Raw genomic sequence first — 9,061 nt, forward strand, 5'->3', positions numbered from 1 at the left:
AATGACTTAATATGCTTAGCTAGCTCAAAAATTACATAATAAGCTTAATTAGCTCCAAAATGACCTATTTAACCTAGGATAGCTCTAAAATGACCTATACTTAGCATTTTTTTTCCTTCAAAATGACTTAATATGCTTAGCTAGCTTAAAAATGACCTATTTAACCTAGGATAGCTCTGAAATGACCTATACTTAGCATCTTTACCTCCAAAATGACTTAATATGCTTAGCTAACTCTAAAATGACATAATATGCTTAAGAAATGACATATTTTATCTCCTAAATGACTTCACATGCTTAGCTAGCTCCAAAATGACATAATAAACTTACTTAATTAGCTCTAGAATTACCTTAGCATGTTTTACACCAAAATGACTTAGTATGCTTAGCTAGCTAAAAAATGACATAATAACCATACTTAGCTCCAAAATGACCTATTTTACAGATATAAGTTACATCGTAATAATCTTCACATTTTAGTTGCATCATAATAATCTTCTTCTTCTAGTCTTCTTCTTCTAACTTTCTTCTTTCCCATTTTACAGATTTGCTTAAGATCACAGAAGCTTGGGTTGATGGAGTGCTTGTATTTAGTTTTTGTTTTGACCTTGTGAAACTTGCTACCTATGGATGAAACTGTGTAATATTGATGAAACTATGTATATGTACAGATGAAACTTGCTACTATTGGTAACATGTATTGGATACATATGTGTTCATGACTATTGGTAATATGTGTTGAATATGCTATATTGGTCATATAAATATATTTGTGTTTGATTTCTGTGAAAATGAATTGATATAAGAAAAAACAAAATTAAATGGTGCAATATAGTCACTTTGCCATCTGCTGGCAGATGGCAAAGAGCTTTGCCATCAGCAGGCAGACGGCAAAGCATTCAGCCTTTGCCATCTGCTGGCAGAAGGCAAAGAGCCTGCAGCCTTTGCCATCTGCTGGCAGACGGCAAAGAGCCTGCAGCCTTTGCCATCTGCCGGCAGATGGCAAAGTATGCCGTTAACCTCTAACGGATCTAACCCCGTTAAGAGGCTTTGCCATCTGCCAGCAGATGGCAAAGCCACAGGCTCTTTGCCATCAGCCAGCAGATGGCAAAGAAGCCTTTACCGGCAGGGTTTCAAACGAACTATTTGCCATCTGCTGGCAGATGGCAAAGCCTTTGCCATCTTCCATGCAAGATGGCAAAGTGCCAGATTCCAGTAGTGAATGAAGACATACACTCTAAGTGTGAATACATTAATGTGGAAATTAACTTCAGAGCGCCATGATAATTATGCGCCGTGTCTGGGTCTAATACTTCCTATACGGTGGGAAACGTCACCACCAAACTCTTATGAAGTGTTTTCCTCATGGCGTCTTATTTGCAAAGTCTTCGAAATTGATTTAACTTCAACATTAATTTGACTTCATGGTTACTGATTTGGCTTTACACTGTTATATCTATATATATACTGTATTCTGTTGAAACTGTCGAATGTCTTCTCTGCGTCCTTGTCAGCAGAAGATACAGAGACAAACATTTATATCTAGCTTTAATGACTTATCCTTTTTGCCTGAAACCCGAAGAATTCGGAACGACCACCCCGACAATCCGGGCATGTGTGGGAAGTGGAACAACTTTCAATAACTTGCATGTCCGCCATGTGTACATCAGATGTGAACCGCCAGGGGCACCTGCGTAATTGCGTTGTGCTGTCTCTATCCTTATAAATGCCTGTCCTGTTCGGTCAAAATCTTTCTTCCTCTTTCTCCATCTCTCGCAAACCCTAGCACCTACGCTAGCTCTCGACGACGCCGACGACGAAGCGCTTAGCTGCCGCGACCTCTTCGACGCCGTCCGCACGCCGACCGTGGACCTCGTCTTCTTCGTCGTCGTCGTAGGTGTCTTTCGTCGCCAAGTTAGGGCATGGGAGATCGAACTGCTCGGCATCCATCTCCGCTCCGTCTAGTAGTTCATCGTGTGGTAATAAAAGTTTACTTTTTACCGTCTTTTTGATCTGATATATTCATCCCTTCCTACCTAAAGTGGTTTCTAGATCTTCGAACATGGATCTATCTCTTTCTGCATCTCATATTCTGCCTAGTATATTCACTTATGCTTCTTCACAAGTTAGATTCCTCACTTGTACTTATTCTGGGATTTGTACAACTCTGGAACCAACTCTCATCATATAAGTGAATTCTTTGCGTTATGAGGTCAATGTCTTCAAACTGATTTATCTTCAAAATCTTCTGAGAAGGCATATGACCTCGTCCCCTTCCCTCGCACCTTTAATGCTGTCATAGGTACATGTCCGTGGGAGAATCCCTTGGTTCTCATAGTCTGCATTCGTTTGCAGAATTCTCGCAGAGTCACATCAACTCACCTAAAGCTAGTTCCTGTCAATCCAGCCGTTTGAAGCCTTTGAAAGTACTGAAGCCTTTCAGTCTACACTTCATGGCAACTGGAAAATCAGCAAGAAAGGGAGGCAGACAGCATCGTGGTGACACGTCCAAGGATTTACCACCAGATTTGCATGAGATGTACAAAACTAATCCAGAGGAAACCTATACTGAACGCAAGAATCGAATCCAATGGATTCGAAGATATTGTGCAGAAGAGTGGTTCAGATACCGCTTCATCACCAAGGAATATGCAGAGAAGAATGCCATCAAGGCACCCTGGAATGATATTCCGTACAGAAATCTTCCACCCAGGAATCAGGCTGAAGCTATTGAGCAAGGCTTCTATCCTTGCATGGTGAGCGGACCACAGCCTGAGAATGTTGATCCGTCCTCACTACTCTGGTGTCGTGAAGACAGTTTGTTCAAGCGCAATTACCAGTTTGCCAAAAACTCAGCTGCTACGAACAAGAAATATCTGGGTCTTGACTTCAACCCTGGTCCCTCCGCACCTCGGGACGATGGCACCCGTGAAGCCAATGAAAACAGGATTGGCCCCTTCTACAACCTTGCTGGCCTCATCACTCACATTACTGTTCGTGGTGCCAAAGTGGATCATTCTAATGATGATGATGCTGACACTGACGAGGCTCCACCTCCTCCTCCAAAGCCCAAGAAGCAAAAGAAGTCTAAAGCTTCAAAATCATCTGCTGCTCCAAAAGCTTCAAGAGTGAAGCCATTGGCAACTGCCCCTTCTGCTCCAAGCAATGACTCTGAAGATCTCTCTCGTATCCCCAAGAGGCGTGAGAAGCCTCATAAGGCACCTGTTCAAAAACTGAGTCAAGCACTGACGCCTGTCGCCATTCTGAGAAATGAGTCTGACCCATTGACTTATCTTCTGATGAAGAATTTGGTGAAGATGCTCTGGAATAGCTGATCAAGAGCAAGCAAGAGGCGGATATCTTCAACAATCTGCCCCTCTTTGATGTCAACATTCTAAAGAACTTCATTGATGAGTGGTTTGATAATCAGGAGCTCATCTTTGATGACCTTCAGCTTCCCATTGGCGTCAGCGTTGCTTTTCAAGGCGCCATAGCTCCTGAACTTGCTCTGGCTCAGCGTATCATTGAACTGAAGCGAAAGATTGACTTCGAGAAGGAACAATTCAAGAAGCATGTCGCCAGGCTGAATGTGGCTGATGTGCAAAAGTTCAAGGTGATGCTCAATGACCTCAAGGAGTCGTTTTGAAAGAAACGCGAGGAAGCCAAAGGCTCAAGAGAGCGCATGAAAGAACTCGCTGACAAATGCGTTCAAGCCTACAATGAAGCTGAAAAGCGCAAGACACTTGGCTGCCCTGGCATTGACCCCTCAATGGCTGCCAAGAAAAAGAAGTCATCTGAAGCCCAAACTGAAGCACCACGGCAGGAAGAACCACGCATTGTCTTCCCTGCCAGCATGCGTGGCTCGAAGCCCAGGGCTCCTTCAGTGGCTTCTGAACAGAAGAAAACCAAGGCAGCTGAAGCCGAAGCCAGGAAGCGGAAAACAAAGCACACCACCGATGAAGAACCACCCCCTAAGAAGAGAAAGACCAAGAGAAGAGAACGGGCTGCTCCAACAGAGCCCCTTGTTGTTGAACCCCTTGCATTTGTTCCCCCTCCGTCTGCAAGCCAAGAGCGTCGGATGATTGTTCATGAGCCTGCTTCCACAGAGGCTGCTGAAGCTCAAGAAGTTCCAGTCATCGACCCCATCGCGACTAAAGATATTGCTCAAGATGATGTAGTTCTTCCTCAGATCGAGCGCCCAACGGTATCATCGCCTGTTCGCATGAACAGTGAGCTTATCAGTGTTGGTCGTCCTTTGACGCCAATATCACAAGATGCATCGAGGGTTGATCGCCCCCAGCAAGCTACCCCACAAGACTCACCAAGTACACCCCAGCCGTCAAGCGTGCCTGTCATCAGCCCCATGTCAAATGATGACAACTACATGGAGACTTCACCATCGCCAAAGGCGTCGCCTATATACCAACGGCTTCGCAAAGGCTTGAAGCCATCCATGACCACCATCACAGAAGAGGACTCCAACTTGTCAAGCTCAGTGGCACGTCAAGTGTTCCCTGAAGACAATCCTTCTGTGACGGTCCCTGTGTCTGACACCAATGTTGCTGAAGACCCTCCGGCTGCATCACCCGGGGTAACACAAGAAGAAGAGCGTGTCACTACTCCCCCCTACAACACAAGCAGAAGTTAATGAAGAAAACCAGTCCATGCCAGTACCTCTAGCTACTCAACTAGAGGGTGAGAACCCTGAGGCTGCCACACATGACATTCCTGAAGCCGATGACGTTGTCATGGCCGACGCTAATGTAGAGCCTACAGTGGTCAATGCACCAGTGGCCAATGAAGCCAATGAATCTCATCAAGCATATGAAGTAAATGACGCGCCTGTCGCCAATCTGCAGCCTGAAGTTAATGCCACTACTCCTATTCCGCCTCCAAGGCCACACACTATCGAGAAAGCATACAACTATGACCAGCTTGACACTGTCATATGGCCTATTCTGATTCCTCCACCTGCTACTGGTCCTCAATTTGACTACCATGTCGAGCACATGCCTCAGGTTCAGAAGCCAAAGCCAAGACTGCCCAGATTTCCAGGTACTGCCACTTCACCAGGATCCTTCAATGTCAATGGCTTCATTGCACACAACACCTTCTTTGATAGTGACAAGAACCCCTACACCAAGCCCAAGATTTCATCTGATCGGTTCTGGAGCTATCAGCAGGGTAGCTAGTATTCATGCATTCTGTACAACCAAGGCCGCATATTTCTGCATATGCGTCTTGATACTGAAGCCATAGCTGGCTTGCCCTACTTGGAAGAAGCCCTTGATTGCTTCAGAGAGGCTGGCTTACTGCATTTTGTCACTGACAAGGAGCACTGGAATGAAGAGTTGCTGCTCCAATTCTATGCCACTTTACATATCAGAGGCTACAACAGGGATCCAAAGACTTGGGTCCTTGAGTGGATGACAGGCAATGTCCGTCATGAAGCCAAAGCATTTGATGCCATTGAGCTTACTGGCCTGCCCACTCCAGGTGATCTCTATGAGTCTGGTTGTCAGCTTCACACTGCAGCAGTGGAGAGCATCTTTCACAAGCCTGAACCCAACATGAGCCAGATGCTGAGCATGATGAAGCCATTGCCTCCAGATGCAGAATATCCTACAAAGTTCTTTGTTGAAGACCTTGAGTATCTGCCACGCACGATCTATCACATCATAAGGCGAACTCTCTGGCCTATCAAAGGACATTCTCCACAGGCTAAGCTAGAAGGTGCAATGAAGACATTGGTCTTCCATATTCTTCATGGCAAAAGCTTCAATGCACAAGATTTCTTCATCCGCCAACTTGCTGCATCAGGATCTGATATTTTTGGCTTGAAGTTCTATGCTCCATGGATCATGCGCCTGATCAAGCTTCACACTGCTTTCAACTATCAGCCATCCGCACGCAACCACATTGTCTTCTTGCCAGATGTTGATATGTCTATTGAAGCCATCTATCCAGAGCCTGACAAAGAGCCACTGTATCTTCATAATATTGATCGTCAGAGCTTCATTCAGCCCATTGAAGGGTGCTGGATGCTACTCGTGTCTATCCGTTGGCTGGTACTACACGTTCACCTCACCGTGCCCCAACTGAAGCCACTAACAGCACAATTGCTCAACGGCCTCGAAAGCGATCTCGTGTTCTTAATGACCGAGAGCTTCTCGTTGGCCTGCATCAGAAACATGATAGGCATCATGATTGGCTCAAGCGCCAGATGCAAAGCATTATGACTGTCGTCAATCGCATTCGCAACCTTGCAACCCAGAATTCGTTTGTCGCGCATGAAACCTGTCGACGCACATGGAAAGGCCTGACTCTTATGTGTGCTGAGGAAGATCTACAAGACGATGGCTTCTCAGGAAGATTCAAGTTTGATTCCACTGTGCCCAGAAATGATGTTCTGTGGCGCACTCCATCTCTTGAAGACTCTGAGTACTCCTCTTCTGCTGCAACAGTAAATGCTCGTGTGATTGATGATCAAGACGATGCTACTTCGCCACCTCCAACACGCATCAACACTGCTCCAAGTTCGCCTGCACCGCCAAACCTCGACACCAACCCTGCATCTTCTCCTACTCCTTCTGGGAACGAGTAGAGGCTTACTGTCTTCAACCCTTTTTGGTCCTTACTGACAAAAGGGGGAGAAGCTATGAGTTGATAGTCTTCAAGCGGGTTCATATGGGCGGTTGCATTATATATTTCCTAGTGTTTACAACTCTTGCTTTTGATACATTTGGTTCTTTGAGTTGTAACACTTAAACTCGATGGTCGTCTGCTACTTATTTTCTATTTTGTGATGCGATGATAAATTCCGCATGTGCGACGATAACTTGCGCACTTCAATCATTTTGCAGACATCCATTTTTCATTATGCATGCCATTATCTTCGTTACATCAGGTCATGCATGATGAATTGTCTTCATAAGTTGAAGAGGATCTCCACAAGTAGAACCTACCATGTGCATTTGCATTCCAGAAGCAAATTATTTATATGCACATCATCAGGGGGAGCCTTTTGCTACTTACGAAGACAATACCTCATCCTTTACAATTTCACATATTTTTATCCCCGTTGAAAACATCAACCAGTTTGTCATCAATCACCAAAAAGGGGAGATTGTAAGTGCATCTAGTGCCACCCCTAGTTTGGTTTTGGAGTATTGACGACAAACGTGGTTGAGGGACTAATGTGTTTGTGAGAATTGCAGGATAACACAGGTAGTAGTCCCTCTTTGATTCGGTTTACCTACCGGAGATGACCCCTAAAAATGTATGAAGACATTGAAGATAATGGTGGTACGTGAAGATATTCACATTGAAGACTATGACAGAAGAAGACATTGAGTGAAGACTGTGGAGCGCGAAGACTTAGTAGTTTTGCTGTTTCTTTTCTTCTTTGTTGAGTCATAGGAACCACCGCACTGTTAAGTGGTGTCTAAGTGAACAAAGTCAGAGTGACTGATGTGATGCTCAACCAAATTCCTATATCTTCGAGCTTAGACAATGAGAGCAAATCTTATCCAGAGTAGGATAAGTCAGCTTTACTTGTAGCCCAAGTTAAGCTATCGCGTGTGTTTGAAATCTGACCATTGTGACACGTGTCAGTTCCTTAGTGACCCAGGGTCATTTCGGACAAATCAGGTCGGGTTGCCTTGTGGCTATAGATAGCCCATCCCCTACACCATAAATTGGTGGCTGCTCAAAGTTATTGCACGACTTTTGTCGTTGAGAGCAACCCACCTCCGAAGAGTTTGAGAGAGAAATCCTTGTGAGGACAAAGCCCAAAACACCCAGAGCCCAAAGAGTGTTTGGCATCACTGAAGTCTTTCTGTCTGCGTGACCTGAAGACTTGTTACACTTGAGGACTGTGAATCCTCCAGCCGGTTAGGCATCGCGTTCTGAGCATCCAAGAGTAATTGTCGATTGCCGGTGAACGAAGTCTGTGAAGGTTTGGAAGTCTACCTTGAAGACTTACCGGAGTGATTGGGCGAGGACTGTGTGTCCTTAGCTCAAGGGGAATAAGGTGAAGACACGGTCTTCTGACTTCAACCTCAGCCTCCCTAACCAGACGTACAGTTGTCACAACAACTGGAACTGGTCGAACAAATCATTGTCTTCACAACACACTGGTTCTATCTCTTACTCTCCTTACTTACAGTTCGTCTTTGTGATGTCATTGCCTGATTGCTATGCCTGTTTGACTTCACTGTGTGACCCCTTGTTCTGATTGGCTTCGTACTATCTTCCATCCTGATCCTACTACCTAGCTGCTATATGTCATCATGCTTTAGCTTCATACTTGTCTGACTATGGCTTGTCTTGTGTAGTTCATCTTCCGCTGTATGTTTATAGGTCCTGATTTCGTGTTTGTCTTCAAAACTTTCATGTTTTGAAGACTTTCATAAAAATCGCCTATTCACCCCCCTCTAGTCGATAACTAGCACTTTCACATCCCAAATTATAAGACCTTTTGTTAGGCTATTTCATCCTACCAAAACATCGTATAATGTCAAATAGAGAAAGTATATGTTAATAAATGCTCATGTTCTGATTCTACATCCTAGAACCGATTAATTTAGTTAGCAACATGGCTGCCTTATAAAACGTGATAATGCTTGTTCTCTGAATACAAAAAACTAACTCACAGTGTGTACAATTTTTATTTACTGCTTTTCTACCAAACCAGAGGACTATTGAATGCAAAGTTTGCACATGAAGTATAAACATGACTGAACTCTGATATGTCGCAGTTTAGATGGTGATTGTAAGCTTTAAACCATGCTGCGCTTTTGTGAACTATACGATGACAGAAGAAAGTTCTTGGATGCACACGGGCCATAAGGGCAAAAATAATTACAGTGCAGAATGGCTGGATAAAACTAATAATTTTGTAGAACAAGCCTTCTCCAGGCCAGATGCTCTTGGAGTGTTATTCCCATGTGGCTGCCGAATTGTATACCTGGCTTGAAAATTCGTGAGAAGTTCTCTGCACCAGTCACATATAAAGGCAAGCAGGAGTTGGCATGGTCGTGAAAGCACTATGAGATGGCTA

This window comes from Triticum dicoccoides, chromosome 5B, assembly GCF_002162155.2.
Source record: "Triticum dicoccoides isolate Atlit2015 ecotype Zavitan chromosome 5B, WEW_v2.0, whole genome shotgun sequence".
Lineage (NCBI taxonomy): Eukaryota > Viridiplantae > Streptophyta > Magnoliopsida > Poales > Poaceae > Triticum > Triticum dicoccoides.